Source organism: Hypanus sabinus, chromosome 4, assembly GCF_030144855.1.
Source record: "Hypanus sabinus isolate sHypSab1 chromosome 4, sHypSab1.hap1, whole genome shotgun sequence".
Lineage (NCBI taxonomy): Eukaryota > Metazoa > Chordata > Chondrichthyes > Myliobatiformes > Dasyatidae > Hypanus > Hypanus sabinus.
The window spans coordinates 42,501,527-42,523,584 of NC_082709.1; positions in this window are offsets into that span (position 1 = coordinate 42,501,527).

Consider the following 22,058-nt stretch of genomic DNA (forward strand, 5'->3'; position numbering starts at 1 on the left):
GAAAAGCATAGGCATAGTATCATTGTTAAATAAATCATGGCATGGCTTGCAAGCAATTCATTGATGTATTGTTTGCTATGCCATGGTTTATTTAGCAAAGTTAGGAAGTCTCTGAAAAAAATGGAAAAATATGCATGTCAAATCACAAGATGAATATAAGCTCAGCAGTTTGCCATTAGCTTGTAAACATTTGATTCTGCCGGCTTGTAAACATTTATGACTTGCACTCTAAACAGCCCACTAAGAAAAGTCCACTCGAAAATTCCGGCTCTGAGTATGCTTGGAAAAAAAAACATGCTTTTTGACGCTACCAATAGATGTAAGTTAAAAGAAAATGCTATCAACATCTGCTCTGGATTCCTCTATGTTATCCCAAAGGGAAGTTTAAAAGTAAAATACTATGACCTACTTCCCTGGCACTAAACTGTCCTCCGTTACTACTTTGTATTAAATTAGAGTAATTGACATCATTAATTATTAATTAAATTTCATCTACAATTTTGCTCAATCACTGAACTGTTTCTATAACCCATGGATTCTTCATCACACGTTCTCAATACTTATTGCTATTTATTATTATTTTTTCCATTTGTATTTGCGCAGTTCGGGTTTTTTTTGCACATTGGTTGTTTGTCCATCCTGTTGGAGGCAGTCTTTCATTGATGCTATTACATTTCTTTGATTTTCTGAGTATGCCTGCAAGAAAATAAATAGTGACATATATGTACTCTGATAATAAATTTATTTTGAACTTTAAAGTCCTATTGCAAGAACTGGCATAAAATACAAAATCTGAGATAATGGACGTTTCACTATCATCAACAGTTATCTTTCATATTTCCTCGGTAACTGGCAACAATTTTTTTGAGCCTTAATGATGAGTACCAATTGGATGTTTCACTTATACACTCATACGTCTCGTGACCAGAAGCTGTAAACTGCCTGATTTTCACTTCCGTAACTCTAATCACTAAATTGAATTATTACACTCTTGTTATATCTGCTCTTAGCTATCTTAGTAAAGTTTAAATCCCAGCTATCAGACAACACAATACAACCTAACAGTTGTCTAATGCATAGAGAATGGGATTAGCTAGAACCATGATATACCTGAATTTTATTCCACATAGCCATAAGCTATCTTGGACTTTTTAAAATTTTCCACTTTAGTCACTCTACCTTCTATGTTCCTGCAGGGATACAAGACTCAGTACAGACCATTGCATTATCCAGTACCCCACCAAATAATAATTCACCATGATTTTGGCAAAAACATAAAATGTGAGTGTTTCTTGCCCATCTGTATTTACCTGCATTAAGTCCATAACCTAATATGATTCTTAAACTGTCTCTGAGAAGACCTGATTGCATCTGATTTTACCACATCCTCTGTCAGCAAGTTCCAGAGATCAATATAAAATCAATAAGCTCCAAGACCTGGGCCTCAATTCCACCTTGTGCAATTGGATCCAAGATTTCCTCAATTGTAGGCCCCAGTCAGTTCGGATTGGCAAAAACATCTCCGCCATGACCTCCATCAGCACAGGTCCACCACAGGGGCGTGTGCTTAGCCCCCTGCTCTACTCACTTTACTCCTATTGCTGTGTGGCTAAGCACAACTTCAATATCATATTCAAGTTTGCTGATGACATTACTGTTGTGGACAGAATCAAAAGTGGTGATGAATCAGCATACGGGAGGGAAATTGAAAATCTGGCTGAGTGGTGTCATCACAACAACTGCTCACTCAATGTCAGCAAAGACCAAGGAATTGGTTATAGGCTTCAGGAGATGGAAACCAGAGGTCCATGAGCCAGTCCTCATTGGAGGATCAGAGATGAAGAGGATTAGCAATTTTAACTTTCTGGGTGTTACTATTTCAGAGGACCTGTCCTGGACCCAGCACATAAGTGCAATTGCAACAAAAGCACAGCAATGTTTCTACATCCTTAGGAGTCTGCGGAGATTCGGCATGATATCTAAAACTTTGTCAAACCTCTATAGATGTGTCATGGAGATACTATATATTGACAGGCTGCATCACAGCCTGGCATGGAAATACTGATGCCTTTGAATGGAAAATCCTACAAAAGTTAGTGGATTTGGCCCTGTACGTCACAGGTAAAGTCCCCCAACCATTGAGCACATCTACATAAAACACTATCATAGGAAAGTATCATCCATCATCAGAGATCCCTACCACTCAGGTCACGCTCTCTTCTCACTGCTGCCATCAGGTAGGAGGTACAAGAGCCTCAGGACTCACATGATTAGGTTCAAGAACAGTTACTACCCGTCAACCATCAGGGTCTTGAATAAAAGGGGATAACTTCACTCATTTGCCCAATGACCAGAAATGTTCCTACAACCAATGATCTCACTTTAAGGACCCTCTATCTTATTACCTCATGGTCTTATTATTTATTGCTATTTATTTATTTAAATTTGCATTTGCACAGTTTGTTGTTTTTATAATTTTTTGACAATGTTATACATCTCCAACAGATTATCCCTCTGCCCCTATGTTCCAGGATAAGCAAGCCCAATTTATCCAATCACTCCTCACATCTATCTCCTCAGATCTGAAGAATATCCTAGTGAAGCTCTCTGTACTTTCTCCAGTGTAATCACATCATTCTGTCAGAATGTTTGAATATGGCATCGGGGGAGGGGGGGAAGAGAGAGAGAGAGAGAGAGAGAGAGAGAGAGAGAGAGAGAGAGAGAGAGAGAGACAGAGACAGAGAGAGAGAGAGAGAGAGAGAGAGAGAGAGAGAGAGACTGATGAGGGTCGACAGTTCACAAACTTTATTGAGAACTGTTGCAGAATTTAAAGGAAAAAGGGAAACAATAAATGCTAGACTAACAGGGCTGTTATCTAAAATTCTCAAACTGAAAGTTAAATGCCAACACCATGGCTGAAAGCAAAACCTCAACACTAATTGAAAACTACTCCTTTCTAGTGTCATTCAAAATGGAGGTCCTCTTTCCCATACTAGCACCAGGGTAAACAGGGAGCGCAACGGCGCTCTGCTTTTGGTTAAGTCTCAACAAGACCACAATGAAAAGCGGGAAGTTAAATACTGCAATAATGAAACAGACATTAGCTGGAACATAGATATTCATGAGCACATTTGCCGAATCTGCTGCACAGCAGATAGTCCCCACAGCAGAATCCATGGTTGCAACAGGGCCCACTCCCTAGGGGCAGCTGTTGAGGCACTACAGACCTGTGCCTGCTGGAAGTCCCAGTCTTGTCCAGGATGTCATCCACCAGGACCCAAGAACATTCCTCAGGACTATACCCTTCCCAATCCATGAGGTACTGGACCTTGCCCCATACCCAGAGAGATGCCAGGAGGTGCCGCACACTATAGACAAGGGAACCATCCACCAAGCCAGGGAGCAGGGGGAAGTGGGGTGACTGGAGCCGATGGAAGGTAGTAACCAGCTTGAACTCAGAGACGTGGTATTGAGTGGATCTACATTAATGCTGATAGATTCAACCTATATGAGACCTTTTTGATAGCCTTCTCCGCTTCAAATAGTCCCAGGTAGCATGGGACCAACTTGCAGCTCTTGACATTGAGGGGAATAACCTTCTCTCCTAGCTTGAGAGGCCTCACCTGTAGGTGGAGCTGATCAGCCTGCCGAATGGGTTGCTTCTGAGCTTGTAGCAGAAAAGGCCTGGCTCGTTGCCATGTGCACTTATAGTGTTGGATCAGCTGATCAGCAGCAGGAACTCCCACGTCAATCTCCTGATCAAGGAAGAGTGGTGGCTGAAATCCCTTCCAGTATTCAAAGGGGCACATACCAGTGGAGGACAACTGGAGTTATCGTGGGCGATCTCTGCCCAAACCATTGGGAGCTCCAGGAAGTGGAATTGGAAGAGACAAGGCAGTGCCGAGTTGTCTCCAACTCCCGGGTCACTCTCTCAGTCTGGACGTTAGATTGATGCTGGAAACCAGACGTGAGACTGACCATAGCTCCTACAAGAGAAAAGAAAGCCTTCCAAAAATGGGAAGTGATCTGCTGTCCTCGACCAGACACCATGGTCTCAGGGAAGCCATGCAACCTGAACACACGTTGAACCATGAAGGTGGCAATCACATGAGCTGACGGGAGCTTAGGGAGAGCAAGAAAGTGAGCAGCCTTGGAGAATTGATCCACAATTACCAGAATGGTAGTGTTTCCAATAGACAGGGGCAGCCCAGTGATGAAATCCACCAAGAGATGGGACCAGGGCAGTGGGGCACAAACAGCAGATGAAGCAAACCAACAGGGTACTGGTATGACATCTGTTCTGAGCACAGATGGGACAGGCAGATACAAAGTTGTGGACATCCCAGAATGTAGATGGCCACCAAAATTGACTCTTAATAAACTCCTGGGTCCAATGAATTCCAGGTGGCCATCCAGATGGGAGGAGAGCCCCCATTCCAACACTTTGGAGTGCATTATAAAAGGGACAAATAGCCAGTTGGGAAGTCCCCCACCTGGGCATGGGTCCGCCTGTTGGGCTGCCCTCATCTCCACCCCTAATCACCAGAGCAGCAATGCAGGAGTGAAGAAGGATTGGCTCTGGATCGGCATTGTCCTCAGACCTGTCAAAGTGCTGGGAGAGAGTGTGAACCTTGGTATTCTTGCTGCCAAGATGATAGGTGAGGGTGAAATTAAAATGGGAGTTGATGGAAGTTGAGTTTCTTATGATCAATAAAGGATACTCCTCCCCCTCAGCCAGTGTCACTGTTCTTCTAGATCCTCCTTGACAGCCAGAAGTTCTTGGTTCCCAATAAATTAGTTACTCTCGGCCAGAGACAAGCAATTGGAAAGAAAGGCACAAGGGTGCAGCTGGCTATACGCAGAAGAGCTCTGAGAGATACAACTCCAATGCTGACATCAGATGCATCCACCTCAACAAAGAGTGGCTGGGATGGGTCTGGGTGCTGAAGCATTGGGGCAGAGGTGAAGCATCACCTTAATTTCAAGAATGCTTGACAGATTTTGTTTGTGCAATAGAATTGTGCAGAGACCTTCCTGCTGAGTGCATTTATGGGGGCCACAATGGAGCTGAAATTTCAGATGAAGCAGGGATATTAGATTGTAAAGCACCTCACCAATTTGACTGCAGATGGTTTGGGCCACTGCATAACCACCAGAACTTCACTCAGGTCCATTTGACCACTGGAAGGGGTAAGTATATAGCCCAACTATGACAGCTGCTACTTATGGAACTTGTTCTTCTCTGAGTTGGTGCTCAGGTTATTCCTGAGGAGTCACCTGAGAACCTTCCAGACATGCTGAACATGCTCCTGGAAAGAATGTCAATCAATTACATGAAACCAAACTGATTCAACATGTCCCTGAGCACATCATTGACTATGGCCTGAAAAACAGCAGTGGCAGTTACAAGACCAAAGGGCATCACAAAGAATTCATAGTGGCCAGTGGAAGTGTTGAAGGCTGTCTTCCACTCATCCCCTTCTCTAATATGAACCAGTTTATAAGCATTGCGCAGATCAACCTTGGAAAATAGGGTTGCTCCTTGGAGAGGTTCAAATGCAGAGGCAAGCAGGGGAAGAGGGTAGCAGTTCTTCACAGTGATACTGTTTAGAGGCCGATAAAGGATGGAGTCTGCCATCCTTCTTGCTCACAAAGAAAGAAGCCCACTCCTGCTGGTGACAAACACCAAAGCCAATGACTCCTTGACGTACTGTTCCATGGCCATTTTCCACAGAAAAGAGCCCGACTCAAGGTGGACCATTACCAGGTAAGAGGTTGATAACACAGGCGTGCGGCTGGTGTGGAGGCAAGGAGGTGGCCTCCTTTTTTACTGAAGACCTCAAGAAGATCAGTATATTGAGCCAGAATGCCAGGTAGGACAGGAGGGGATTCATGGACCAGAGCTTGAGCTGAACCCAAACAGGTAGACAGGCTTGCCAGTCCCCACTCTTGGAATGTTTTTAGGAACCAATCAGTATGTGGGTTATGTCAGGATAATCAAGGGAGACCAAGCACTAATGGCAGTTCAGGTATATCAAAGTTCAAAGTAAAATTTATATCACAGTACATACATGTCACCACATACAACCCTGAGAATCTTTTTCCTGTAGGCATACTTAGCAAATCTATAGCACTGTAACTATAAACAGGATCAATGAACAACAAACTGTACAAATGCAAATATAAATAAATAGCAATAAATAACAAGTATGAAATGACAAGACAAACTCTTTAAAATGAGATCATTGGTTGTGGAAACATCAGAAATAGAATGAATACAGTTAAACCCTTTTGTTCAAGAGCCTGATGGTTAAGGGGTCGTAACTGTTATTGAACCTTGTAGCGTGAGTCCTGAGACACGTACCTTCCAGCTGATGGCAGCAGTGAGAAAAGAATCTGGGGTTGAAGATCTCTGATGATGTTTGCTGCTTTTCTAAGGCAATGTTTCATATAGATATACTCAGTAGTCATTGAGGCATTTTACCACACTTCTCTTGGGCACCGTATGATTGGAGCAGGCAGGTACCACACACTGCCGGAGCGAGGGGTTGAAGATATCTAGGAACACACCAGCTAGTTGCTCAGCACAGTTCTTCACAGTACTTGGCCAGGTACTCTGTCCGGACAGGATGCTTTCCTTGGATTCACTCCCTTGAAGGCACCTTGCATATAAGACCATTAGACACAAGATCATACTTAGGCCATTCAGCCCATCGAGTCTGCTCTGCCATTCCATCATAGCTGATCCTTGATCCCAATCAACCCAATACACCTGCCTTCCTGCCATATCTTTTGATGCCCTGACTGATCAACCTGCCTTAAATATACCCATGGGCATGGCATCCACCACAATCTGTGGCAAAGCATTCCACAGATTCACTACTCTCCGGTTAAAAAAAAAATTCCTCCTTACCTCTGTTTTAAAAGGGAGCCTCTCAATTTTGAGGCTGTGCCCTTTAATTCTGGATAGCCCCACCAGAGGAAATATCCTCTCCACATCCACCTTATCTAGTCTTTTCAACATTCGGTAGGTTTCAAAGAGATCCCCATGCATTCTTCTAAATTCCAATGAGTACAGGCCCAAAGGTGCCAAACACACATCATATGTTAACCCCTTCATTCCCAGAATAATCCTTGTGAACCTCTTCTGGACTCTCTCCAATGGCAACACATCCTTTCTGAGACATGGGGCCCAAACTGTTGAGAGTACTCCAAGTGCAGCCTAACTAGTGTCTTATAAAGGCTTAACATTACTTATCTCTTTGCCTTTATATTTTATTCCCTTTGAAGCAATTGCCAAAATTGCATTTGCCTTCTTTTTCACATACTCGCCCTGTAAATTCATCTTCTGGGATTCTTGTACAAGGATTCCTAAGTCCCTCTGCACCTCTGATGTATGAACCTTTTCCCCATTTAGATAATAGTCCACACTATTGTTCCTTTTGCCAAAATGTATTATCATACATTTCCCAACACTGTATTCCATCTGCCACTTTTTTGCCCATTCTTCCAATTTGTCTAAGTCCTGCTGCAATCACATTGCATTCCTCAGCACTACCTACCCCTCCACCTATTTTCGTATCATCTGCAAACTTTGCCACAATGCCATCGATTCCATTATCCATATCACTGACAAACAATGTGAAAAGTAGCAGCCCGCTGAGGAAAACCACTAGTCACTGGCAGCCAACCAGAAAAGGCCCCCTTTATTCCCACTCACTGCCTCATGCCTGTCAGCCATTCCTCTATCCATGCCAGTATACTTCCTGTAATGCCATGGGATTTTATCTTGTGTGGCATTGTCATGGTCCGGATCGGTTCCCCTTTAAATTTAGTTAGGTTGCAATCCGGACCATTGACTCCTTGTTCCCTTCTAATTCCGTTTCACGCATCCCTTGAACTTAGCAATCAAGGTAATCTACCCTCAACCCGAACCGGCAGTTTATAAGGCCCTGGGTTTAGCCGTTCAGGGTGAGAGTGTTAAGAAGCCTTCGCAATTCGCCGCCGTTACAAAAAGCCAGAGTCATCCAGCCCGCATCGGAGTACCAGCAATTCGCCTTCCTGCACCAGAGTGTAGTCCAGGCTCCTCAGCGAAGGGAAAGGGAAGCAGAGGCTGCCCCCAAGTAATGAATGGCTTCCGATGCCGTTGCTTGCGCGAAGAGGTCGTGCCCCAGATTCTGCTGCAAGGAGTGACTCGAGAGCACCAGGAAACATAAGCTATTCACCAACGGTCTCCACTAAACTGGAAAATACTTTCCCAATGGGGAAGTCAAAGAAGCAGGAGATATTTCGTAAGTTGAATTCCTCTGGCGGCAGGGAGTCTGACATTGCTAATGCTCCACCTGGGACTGAGATATTTAACCTTCCTGCGGTTACCACATCAGGTGTGGTTTCATGCAAGACAGGCGGAGTCCTGACTCAACGTTCATGCCCATTGTCTGTGTCTACCCCTCAAAGAGTCCTGACTCGGTGCCTGAGTTGAAGGCAGAATCCTGACTCAACGTTCCTGCCCGTTGTCTGTGTCTACCCCTCAAAGAGTCCTGACTCGGTGCCTGAGTTGAAGGCAGAATCCTGACTCAACGTTCCTGCCCGTTGTCTGTGTCTACCCCTCGACAAAGAGTCCCGGCTCGGTGCCTGAGTTGAAGGCAGAATCCTGACTTGACGTTCCTGCCCGTTGTCTGTGTCTACCCCTCGACAAAGAGTCCCGGCTCGGTGCCTGAGTTGAAGGCAGAATCCTGACTTGACGTTCCTGCCCGTTGTCTGTGTCTACCCCTCGACAAAGAGTCCTGGCTCGATGCCTGAGTTGAAGGAGGAGTCCTGGTTCAAGATTCCTTGTCCAGTGTTTTGGTGTCCACGTTTCTGGCTGTGGTAAATCAAGGTCCTAGTCCAGGGTCCATGATGATCCAGGTTCCATGTTCCCGGCTGCGGCGATCCATGCTCCCCCGTCCAAGTCCCAGGTCCGCGGCTGTCCATGTTCCCCCTGCAAGTCCCAGGTCCGCGGCTGTCCATGTTCCCCCTGTCCAAGTCCCAGGTCCGCAGTGGTCCATATTCCCCCTGTCCAAGTCCCAGGTCCGCAGCGGTCCATGTTCCCCCTGTCCAAGTCCCAGGTCCGCAGCGGTCCATGCTCCCCCTGTCCAAGTCCCAGGTCCGCAGCGGTCCATGTTCCCCCTGTCCAAGTCCCAGGTCCGCAGCGGTCCATGTTCCCCCGTCCAAGTCCCAGGTCCGCAGCGGTCCATGCTCCCCCTGTCCAAGTCCCAGGTCCGCAGCTGTCCATGTTCCCCCTGTCCAAGTCCCAGGTCCGCGGCTGTCCATGTTCCCCCTGTCCAAGTCCCAGGTCCGCAGCGGTCCATGTTCCCCCTGTCCAAGTCCCAGGTCCGCAGCGGTCCATGCTCCCCCTGTCCAAGTCCCAGGTCCGCAGCGGTCCATGCTCCCCCTGTCCAAGTCCCAGGTCCGCAGCGGTCCATGCTCCCCCTGTCCAAGTCCCAGGTCCGCAGCGGTCCATGCTCCCCCTGTCCAAGTCCCAGGTCCGCGGCTGTCCATGTTCCCCCTGTCCAAGTCCCAGGTCCGCAGCGGTCCATGCTCCCCCTGTCCAAGTCCCAGGTCCGCAGCGGTCCATGTTTCCCCTGTCCAAGTCCCAGGTCCGCGGCGGTCCATGCTCCCCCTGTCCAAGTCCCAGGTCCGCGGCTGTCCATGTTCCCCCTGTCCAAGTCCCAGGTCCGCGGCTGTCCATGTTCCCCCTGTCCAAGTCCCAGGTCCGCGGCTGTCCATGTTCCCCCTGTCCAAGTCCCAGGTCCGCGGCTGTCCATGTTCCCCCTGTCCAAGTCCCAGGTCCGCGGCTGTCCATGTTCCCCCTGTCCAAGTCCCAGGTCCGCGGCGGTCCATGTTCCCCCTGTCCAAGTCCCAGGTCTGCAGCGGTCCATGTTCCCCCTGTCCAAGTCCCAGGTCCACAGCGGTCCATGTTCCCCCTGTCCAAGTCCCAGGTCCGCGGCTGTCCATGTTCCCCCTGTCCAAGTCCCAGGTCCACGGCTGTCCATGTTCCCCCTGTCCAATTCCCAGGTCCGCGGCTGTCCATGTTCCCCCTGTCCAATTCCCAGGTCCGCGGCTGTCCATGCTCCCCCTGTCCAAGTCCCAGGTCCGCAGCGGTCCATGTTCCCCCTGTCCAAGTCCCAGGTCCACGGCTGTCCATGTTCCCCCTGTCCAAGTCCCAGGTCCTCGGCTGTCCATGTTCCCCCTGTCCAAGTCCCAGGTCCACGGCTGTCCATGTTCCCCCTGTCCAATTCCCAGGTCCGCATTCCTCTTTGTGTTTCTTGATTTCCCGATCTTCTGTGTAGCGAGTAATAAACACTTTTATTGTACCTAAGAAAGACGTGTTTGGGTCTGGGTCCTGTGTGTGGGTCCCCTCCCAACACCCTTGTCCCTACCTCATGACAGGCATCTTATCAAACGCCATCTGAAAATCCAAGTAAGCGACACCCACTGCCTCTCCTTTGTCCACCCTGTTTGTTACTTCCTCGAAGAACTCTCACAGATTTGTTAGGCAAGATTTCCCTTTACAGAAAGCATGCTGGCTTTAACTTGTTCCATCATTAGTCTACAAATACCCCAAAACCTCATCCTTAATAATAGGCTCCGACGCTTTCCCAACCACTGAGTTTAGGTTAACTGGCCTATAATTTCCTTTCTTTTGCCTTCCTCCCTCAAAGAGCGGAGTGACATTTGCAATCTTCCAGTCCTCCCAGACCATGCCAGAATCAAGTGATTCTTGAAAGAATCATCTTCAGATACTGAGACCAAAGGATCATCAGGAGACATGGAGGTGTGTGATGGTTCCTCACTGCTCTGGTGGTCAAAGTGAGCACAGAAGGTATTGCATTCATGTGAAAGCAAAGCTCTGCCATCCCCTATGTCACAAGTTTGAACTTCGTAGGACGTCATGGCATTCAAACCCTGCCACAGCAGTCAAGCATCCCTCATTGATTCCCGTCTAGTCCAGAATCTCCACTCACCCTTGCAATGGCTTTCCAGAGATCATACCAGCACCTCTTGTAGCATTCTTGATCTTCAGACCTGGAAGAAGGAGAATTCACTGCTTTCCACATCTTTCTCCTTAGTAAATACAGATGACAATTATACATTTCATCATTATTCATTAATTAATCATGCTAACATTCCCTGTCTTCACAACTGTGGACCAAAGCACCGTTATAGTCAACCATTTTGCCTCCTTCCTTTTAATCTTAATATAGAAACTATTGGGATTCTTCGTAATCTTACTTGACGAGGACATTTCATGCCTTTTTAATTTGCTTCTTTGTGTATCTGCGTGATTGCTTCCATGCATGCATGCACATGATTGCGGGTGGGTGCGTGTGCATGCGTGTGTGTGCACGCGTACCCTCATATGTAGTGGGGAAAGTCAGGTTTTCTGTGGCAATTCTTCCATTTTACTACTACAACTTTACCAGAAGTTGCAGTTGCAGAAATGCCGTGGAAAAACCATGAAGCAGTGTTCGTCCACAGCTAATCTCCGAGAGTCATGGTAAGTCAAGGAACTGCTCTGCAGAATGGAAGGAAATGTATAGATTTCCACAAAATCACTGCTTTTTACAAAAACATAAACAATAGGGATTTGAGTAAACAAGGTATAATTTCCAACTTTGCAGATGACATAAAATTTGGAGATTTAGTGAACTGTCTACACTTCAAAAAGGCAGCATCCATCATTAAGGGCCCCTCCACCCCAGATACGTCCTCTTATATTGCTTATATATATTTGCTTTTATATTTTATTCCCCTTGAAATAAATGCCAACATTGCATTCGCCTTCTTTGCCACAGACTCAACCTGTAAATTTAACTTCGGGGAGCCTTGCACAAATCCCTCTGCGCCTCTGATGTTTGAATCTTCTCCCAGTAATGCCCCCACCCCCCCTCTCCTTCACCATTTCCCATTCCCTTTTCCCTCTCTCACTTTATCTCCAACTCACCCATCGCCTCTCTCTAGTGCTCCTGCACACTTTGCTACCATCAGGGTGGACATACAGGAGCCTGAAGACAAATACTCAATGTTGTAGGAACAACAGATTTCTGTTGGACCAGCAGATTTCTGAATGGTCCATGAAACTCACTAATTTGCATTACTATTTTTATTTGTGTGTTTTTTGTTTACTTATTTAGAGAATAGGTCTGTGCAGAACACAGCTCAGCAACCCACCTATTTAACTCTAGCCCAATCACAAGATAATTTAGAATGACCAATTAACCCTACTAACAGGTACATCATTGGACATCGGTGGAGCACCCTGAGGAAACCCACGTGGTCATGGGGAGAAGATACAAACTCCTTACATATGGTGCTGGAATTGAACTCCAAACTCCAGAACGTCCTGAGCTGTAATAGTGTCGACTAAAAGCTACACCACCATAGCACCCATATAATGTTTTCATATGTATATCTTCCTTATTGTAACTCCTAGTATTTTTAATGTATTGCTGCCACTAAACAACAACTGTCACGACATATGTCAGTAATAACAAACCTGATTCTGATTCTGTCGGTATATGATCTGGAGCAATGTTGTTTCCTCTGGCAGCATACATGTATTTGGACCAATAATAATAAACTTGAACTTGACAATCAAATTCCCAGGGATACAGAAGGTGGCGAAATGAGCAGATTGGTGGTAGATGAATTGTGATTTTGATAAATGTGAAGTGTTAACTTCTGATAGGACGAATGAGAACAGCAATAATGAACCAGAAGCAAGGGTAAATATGCAGAGTCAACTGCAAAGTTTTGAAGGGATCTGGATCAGCATTTGAAAAGAAAGGACTTGCAGAGCTCTGGGGAAAGGTGAGGGAATGGAAAGAGCTAAATTGCTTTTACATAGGGGCCGGTATAGACTTGGAATTCATCAGTCCATAGCCTCCCCTACTGCCATGATAACACCACGCTCAGGTTGAGGAGCAACACCTTATATTCCATCTGGGTAGCCTCTAACCTAATGGCATAAGCATCAATTTCTCAAACTTCTGGTGATTGCTTCATCCCTCTCCTTCACTATTTTCCATTCCCATTTCCCTCTCACCTTATCTCCTTACCTGCAGATCACCTCCTTCTGGTACTCCTCCCTCTTCCCTTTCTTCCATGACCTTCACTTCTCTCGAATCAGATTCTGCCTTCTCCAGACCTTTATCTCTTTCACCAATCAGCTTCCTAGCCCCTCCCCCTCCCAGTTTTCCTATCACCTACTACCTTGTACTTCGTCCGCCCCTCTCCCGCCACTTTCTTACTCTGTGTTGTCATCTGTTTTTTCCAGTCCTGATAAAGGGTCTCGGCCCGAAACGTCAACTGTTTACTCTTTTCCATAGATGTTGCCTGGCCTCATTTCTTCTTCCAGCATTTGTGTGTTTTACTTTGATTTCCAGCATCTGCGGTTTTTTTTCTTGTCTGTGAATCACATTCTTTGCTCTAATCCCATAATCCCTTCTTGGAGATATTTCAAATTAAAGTATACAGACTAGTATAAATGAATTTGCTTTAGTCCCCAAATCAGAGACCAATATTCTAATCTTGTCTTCATTGCATCCTGACAAGCTGAACAAACTATAAACTGAGACCAGGTCATTCAGCATCTGAGATTCAAAACTGGGGACAGGTTCATTTTTGTCACTGGAACTAAACAATATTAGCAGAGTATTAGCTGATTGTTATACTTAATGATCACATTTTGCTGGTGCTGACCTTGATCAAACTGAAAATTGGTGGTGATTAATTGTCTGAAATGAAATACAACATATGAACTAGTGGCAACCAGGCACAAAATGCTGGAGGAACTCAGCAGGCCAGGCAGCATCTGTAGAAAAAAGATGCCGAAATCCTTCAGCCAGAACTGGAGATAAAAGGTTGAGGAGTAGATATTAAAGGTGGGGGGAGGAGAGAGAGATACACAAGGTGATAGGTGAAAACTGAAGGAGGAGGGATGAAGTAAAGAGCTGGGAAGTTGATTGGTAAAAGAGACAGAAAGACATGGAAGAAAGAAAAAGGGGCAGGAGCACTAAAGGAAGGTGATGTGCGAGTTGGAGATTACGTGAGAGAGGGAAAAGGGAATGGGAAATGGTGAAGGAGATGGGGGTGGGGGCATTACTGGGAGAAGATTCAAACATCAGAGGTGCAGAGGGATTTGTGCAAGGCTCCCAGAAGTTAAATTTACCGGTTGAGTCTGTGGTAAAGAAGGCAAATGCAATTTTGGCATTTTTTTCAAGAGGAATAAAATATAAAAGCAAGGAGATAATGCTGAGCCTTTATAAGACACTACTCAGGCCACACTCGGAGTATTATCAACAGTTGTGGGTCCCATATCTCAGAAAGGAAGTGCTGGCATTGGACAGAGTCCAAAGGAGGTTTATGAGGATGATTCTGAAAAAAAAAGGGTTAACATACAAGGGGCATGCTGCAGCTTTAGGCCTGTACTCACTGGAATTTAGAAGAATGCATGAGGATCTCATTGAAACCTACCAAATGTTGAAGGACTAGAAAGGGTGGATGTGAAGAGGATGTTTCCTATGGTTGGGATGTCCAGAACTAGAGGGCACAGACTCAAAATTGGAGGTGATCTTTTAGAACAGAGGTAAGGAGGAATTTGTTTAGCCAGAGAGTAATGAATCTATGGAATGATCTGCCACAAACTGTGGTAGATGCCAAGTCCATGGATATATTTAAAGAAGAATTTGAAAGTTTACTGGTCGGTCAGGGCATCAGAGGATATGGTGAGAAAACAGGTGTATGGGGTTAAGTGGGATCTGGGATCAATCAGGATGGAATGGTGGAGCAGACTCAATGGGATGAACGGCCTAATTCTGCTCCTATGTCTTATGTTCCTATCTTTCAAGAATCAATTAATTCTGTAATGGTTCCAGAAGACTAGAAAATGGCAAATGTCACTCCACTCTTCGAGAAGGGAGAGAGGCAAAAGAAAGAAAACTATAGGCCAGTGGTTCTGACCTCACATTGGGAAGGTGTTGGAGCCAATTATTAAGGATGAGATCTCAGGGTAATCGAAAGTACATGATAAAATAGGCCGTAGTTGGAATTCTTTGAATAAGTAACAAGCAGGATAGACAAAGGAGAATCGGTTGATGTTGTGTACTCGGATTTTCAGAAGGCCTTTGACAAGGTGCCAAACATGCTTAACAAGCTACAAGCCCATGGTTTTACAGAAGAAATTCTAGCATGGATAAAGCAGTGGCTGATTTGCAGGAGGCAAAGAGTGGGAGTTAAAGGTACCTTTTATGGTTGGCTGCCGATAACTAGTGGTGTTCCACGGGGGTCTGTGTTGGGACAGATTCTTCTTACATTATGTGTCAATGATTTGGATGATGGAATTGATGGCTTTGTTGAAAAGTTTGCAGACTATTTGAAGATAGGTGGTGGTACAGGTAGTTTTGAGGAAGCTGAAAGGCTAAAGAAGTACTTAGACAGACTTGGAGAATGGACAAAGAAATGGCAGATGAAATACAGTCTTGGGAAGTGTATGATCACCACTTCCAGAAAAAAGTGTTGACTATTTTCTAAACGGAGAGAAAATACAAAAAATGAGGAGCAAAGGGACTTGGCAGTTCTTGTGTAGGATTTGGAGGCTGAGTCTCTGGTGAGGAAGGAAAATGTAGTGTTAGTATTCCTTTTGAGAAGACTAGAATATAAAAGCAAAGATGGAATGTTGAAACTTTTTAAAGCATTGGTGAGGCCTCACTTGGAGTATTGTGACCAGGTTTGAGCCCCTTATCTTAGAAAGGATGTACTGAAACTGGAGATGATTTAAAGGAGATTCACAAAAATTATACCAGGATTGAACAGTTTGTCATATGAAGAGCATTTGATGGCTCTGGGGCTGTGTTCACTAGGATGAACGGTGACCTCATTGAAACCTATCGAATGGTTAAAGGCCTTGACAGAGTAGCTGCGAAAAGGAAGTTTCCTATGGTTGGAGAGTCTAAGACTAGATGACACAACTTCCGAATAGAGGGTCATCCTTTTAGAACAGAGATGAGGAGGAATTTCTTTAGCCAGAGGATGGTGAATCTATAGAATTCTTTGCCACAGGCAGCTGTGGAGCAAACCCTTTATGCATATTTAAGGCAGAAATCGATAAATTCTTGATTGGTCAGGGCATGATGGCAGAGGTCAGGTGATAGGAGCTTGGAAGAAAATTGGATCAGCCATGATGCATCCATGATGAAGTAGCACAGCAGACTGGATGGTCCAAATAGCCTAATCTGCTCCTATATCTTATGGTCTTCTGGTCTTCTTCAGTACAAAAGGCACAATAGCTAATACAGTGGGCAGTGAGTGTACTGCCACTGCTTTGAGAAATTACCCGTGTTGGCTTGAACTATATTGATTTTGGGTATGATTGATTTTTTGTGTATTCTTTCTTTCCGAGTAGGTTGGTAAGACTTATTCTCCACCAGTTTCAAGACCAGACAGGGAATATCACCTGTCATTCACTTTAATAAAGAGGCATTTACTGTATTGAGAAGTTTTGGGAACTTCTGCATTAATGCTACTAAAAGAAGAACACCTAACTCTGGAGTGTATTATAGTGCTGGCACCTAAGACCAGATTTAGCAAATGTTAAGAAAAATAATTCAGTTCATGCATGGTATTGCCTCTGTTCTCTAGCCATTTTGAACTGCGTTGTCATTAACATATGTTTTCAGTGCCCTGAATTGTTTCCCATTACAGAAGCCAAGAATGAGTTTTGTAAGGCTAGCTTCTCTCAATTTTCTTAGAGTTAACTGACCCTGCCATGCAATTGACATTTTTATTCAGAAAATAATAGTCTTTTGTCTACTGCTACATTACCATTCAAATCAGTTGCAGTAATATAAAAGTTTGTAGTACAAAAACCTGTTTAACATTCACAGTCAAAGAAAATTATGCTATTTCCATTAACATTAAAGTTTTAAATGTTGTGTATCTTTAGGGAATAATGTATATCAAATTAATTTATCTTTAAAGTGCATTTTGCTTTGGTGAAAATTAAATGTTGACACTTTTATGGCGTGTTTTGGGCACTTCAGTCATTGGAGAACAACTGATTCAGATGCTCTCTGTTTTATGTCATTTTTCAGCTTTTAACAAGAGCACAGAAATGAATCCCTATTTTCACCACATGTAAGAGAATCTTTAATGAAAGCTTTTATACTATTAAATTAAAATTGCTCAGCCATCAAGATGTTAAGGATGAATAAAAGCAAAACTGATGGAATTCTGTGAGCTCAAAATAAATAAAAAGTGTATTGCAGTGATGAGATAAAAGCTTTGATCATGCGGAATCAGAAAGTATTGGAATATGGGCCTTTGACTGCAGCACTGCGTTAACTAACACCCATTTAACCAAACAGTATGCCCACAAAATTAGTGAAGCAAATTTATTAACATGGTTTCTGTAAGTGCCCAATACCTAACTAATTGCTGCCGGAACCTCATTGACCATCAAAGATTATAGCCAGCTCCCACCTTAAACTAAGTCCTTTACAGCTGCAACTGACAATAGAAGTCAGCCTACACATTTGTGGGTAACTGAACAAGGGTGAGAGCACCCACCCGAGTCACCTTGATGAACAGCAAAGCATAGAGTGATCCTCTAACCTATAGGGTGCTTTGAAATTCTTCTGGTACTCAACGATGAAGAGAGGGGGTAAGCAGAAATTGGGGTGAGTATGAAGAGATGAAATGGTGGTATAATACATTCAGTTAGCTCAAAAATTCAGACAAGGATAGTGAATTTACCACCAAAACTCAATTCTCACCAACCATCCTAATGTGCTCCCCACACTACATAATTTAAAGCAATAATATGAATCCTTTTCACTTACCTATCAAGTATGTCTGTCATTCAGTGCAAAGATTGAATACTAGACTCTCAGACACCTACGCTCTCCAGACCTCCTCCCAATGCCTCACAGCCAGGTATCCAGCCAAGTTAGGCATATCACACAGTCATATTAAAGATAAAGATTAAAGATCAGCTTTCTTTGCCACATGTACATAGAAACGTATAGAAACGTAGATGTGTTATTTGCATTAAATCAAATCAGTGAGGACTGTGCTGGGCAGCCTGGAATTGTTGCCATGCTTCCAGTGTCAACATAGAATGCCCACACTCTGCAAAGCGGGAGGTGTGAAAGCGGTATGTAATTCAAAGAAAGCATTGTAAATATGAAATTGTAATGAATTGTACTTTGATCCTTAAGATATAAAAATGTGCTGTAATGTTGTATCAAAGAGTCTCTCTCTTTCCTTTAACAACATCTGCCTCCTTCATCCAGCTTTTTTACATTATTTCTAAAAGTTGAGGCTCAACTTTTCTTCATGGCAAAACCACAAATCCACTCGTTACATCTCATCAACCGGGGAAATATCTTGGGATTGCCACATCTGGTAAAGCCGATGCTTCACAGCATCAGATGCCTCGGTGCAATCCTGTCATCACATTTTCCCTTTGACTGCGTGTGCTTCCCCTGGGTGTCCCAGATTCCTTCCACATGCCAAAGGCATGCAGATCAATAGGTTAATTGGCCATTGCAAACAGCCTCTCGTGTATAGTCCAGTGGTGAAATTGGGGGATTTAATACAATGTGTCAGGAGTCAAATTAATGTAAGTGGATTGTTGATGATCAACACAAACTCAGTGGGCCAAAAGACCTGCTTCTGTACGGTATCTCTCCATGACTCTATGATTATTTATGCTCTGTAATGTATCTCTGCATGATTCTATGATCTATTTATGCTCTGTACTGTATTTCTCCATAACTCTATAATCTATGCTTCTGTACGGTATCTCACCATGACTCTGTGATCTATTTGTGCTCTGCACTGTATCTCTTCATGACACTATGATCTAGTTGTGCTCTGTACAGTATCTCTCCAATGCTCTATGATCTATTTATGCTTACTCTAATTTTCATAATATCCAGACAGTCTTCTATCTACTGCCAAAATATTACCTCTAAACCATGAGCCTTTACATTCCTCAATAAACTACGATAGCTTAAATATCACTTATTTAACCATATAACAATTACAACACGGAAACAGGTCACCTCAGCCCTTCTAGTCCGTGCCCAACACTTACTCTCACCTAGTCGCAATGACCTGCACTCAGCCCATAACCCTCCATTCCTTTCCTGTCCATATACCTATCCAATTTTTTTTTAAATGACAAAATCGAACCTGCCTCTACCACTTTGATTGGAAGCTTGTTCCACATAGCTGCCACTCTCTGAGTAAAGAAGTTCCCCCTCGTGTTACCCCTAAACTTTTGCCCCTTAACTCTCAACTCATGTCCTCTTGTTTGAATCTCCCCTACTCTCAATGGAAAAAACCTATCCACGTCAACTCTATCTATCCCCCTCATAATTTTAACTACCTCTATCAAGTCCGCCCTCAACCTTCTATGCTCCAAAGAATAAAGACCTAACTTGTTTAACCTTTCCCTGTAACTTAGGTGCTGTAACCCAGGTAACATTCTAGTAAATCTCCTCTGTACTCTCTCTATTTTGTTGACATCTTTCCTATAATTCGGTGACCAGAACTGTACACAATACTCCAAATTTGGCCTTACTGATGCCTTGTACAATTTTAACATTACATCCCAACTCCTATAATCAATGCTCTGATTTATAAAGGCCAGCATACCAAAAGCTTTCTTCACCACCCTATCCACATGAGATTCCACCTTCAGGGAACTATGCACCATTATTCCTAGATCACTCTGTTCTACTGCATTCCTCAATGCCCTACCATTTACCATGTATGTCCTTTTTTGATTATTCCTACCAAAATGTAGCACCTCACACTTATCAGCATTAAACTCCATCTGCCATCATTCAGCCCACTCTTCTAACTGGCCAAAATATCTCTTCAAGCTTTGAAAACCTACTTCATTATCCACAACGCCACCGACCTTAGTATCATCTGCATACTTACTAATCCAATTTACCACCCCATCATCCAGATCATTAATGTATATGACAAACAACATTGGACCCAGTACAGATCCCTGAGGCACACCACTAGACACTGGCCTCCAACTTGACAAACAGTTATCCATCACTACTCTCTGGCATCTCCCATCCAGCCACTGTTGAATCCATTTCACTACTTCAATATTAATACCTAACAATTGAACCTTCCTAACCAACCTTCTGTGTGGAATCTTGTCAAAGGCCTTACTGAAATCCATATAGACAACATCCACTGCTTTACCCTCGTCAACTTTCCTAGTAATCTCTTCAAAAAATTCAATAAGATTTGTCAAACATGACCTTCCACGCACAAATCCGTGTTGACTGTTCCTAATCAGACCCTGTCTGTCCAGATAATTATATATACCATCTCTAAGAATAATTTCCATTCATTTACCCACTACTGACATCAAACTTACAGGCTGATAATTGCTCGGTTTACTCTTAGAACCCTTTTTAAACAATGGAACCACATGAGCAATACACCAATCCTCCAGGCACCATCCCCGTTTCTAATTACATTTGGAATATTTCTGTCAGAGCCCCTGCTATTTCTACACTAACCTCCCTCAAGGTCCTGGGGAATATCCTGTCAGGATCCGGAGATTTATCCACTTTTATATTCTTTTAAAGCTCCAGTATTTCCTCTTCTTTAACCATTATAGTTTCCATAACTACCCTACTTGTTTCCCTTACCTTACACAATTCAATATCCTTCTCCTTAGTGAATACCAATGAAAAGAAATTGTTCAAAATCTCCCCCATCTCTTTTGGCTCTACACATAGCTATCCACTCTGATTCTCTAAGGGACCAATTTTATCCCTCACTATCCTTTTGCTATTAATATAACTGTAGAAACCCTTTGGATTTATTTTCACCTTACTTGCCAAAGCAAACTCATATCTTCTTTTAGCTTTTCTAATTTCTTTCTTAAGATTCTTTTTATATTGTTTATATTCCTTGAGCACCTCATTTACTCCATGCTACCTATAATTATTATAGATCTCTCTCTTTTTCCAAACCAAGTTTCCAAAATCCCTTGAAAACCATGGCTCTCTCAAACTTTTAACCTTTCCTTTCAACCTAACAGGAACACAAAGATTTGTACCCTCAAAATTTCACCTTTAAATAACCTTCGTTTCTCTATTACATTCTTCCCATAAAACAAATTGTCCCAATCCAATCCTTCTAAATCCTTTTGCATCTCCTCAAAGTTAGCCCTTCTCCAATGAAAAATCTCAACCCTAGGTCTAGTCCTATCCTTCTCCATAATTATATTGAAACTAATGGTATTGTGATCACGGGACCCGAAGTGCTCCCCAACACATACCTCCGTCACCTGACCTATCTCAATCCCTAACAGGAGATCCAACACTGCCCTGTCTCTAGTCGGTTCCTCAATGTATTGCTGCAAAAAACTATCCTGCACACATTTATAAACTCCAAACCATCCAGCCCTTTTACAAAATGGGCTTCCCAGTCTATGTGTGGAAAATTAAAATCTCCCACAATCACAACCTTGTGCTTACTACAAATATCTGCTATCTCCTTACAAATTTGCTCCTCCAATTCTCGCTCCCCTTTAGGTGGTCTATAATACACCCCTATAAGTGTTACTACACCTTTCCCATTCATCAATTCCACCTAAATAGCCTCCCTAGATGAGCCCTCTAATCTATCCTGCCAAAGCACCGCTGTAATATTTTCTCAAGCAATGCAACACCTCCCTCTCTTGCCCCTCCGATTCTATCACACCTGAAGCAATGAAATCCAGCAATATTTAGTTGCCAATCACACCCCTCCTGCAGCCATGTTTCACTAATAGCTACAACATCATAGTTCCAGGTATCAATCCATGCTCTAAGCTCATCCACCTTTCTTACAATGCTCCCAGCATTAAAATAGATGCATTTAAGAACCTCTCCACCTCTTCCTCTCTGTTTATCCCTAACGGTGCAAATAACTTTATTATCTTTTTCTTCCTTCTCCCCTACATCTTTGGTCTGAGCGCTCCCCTTCTCTATCAC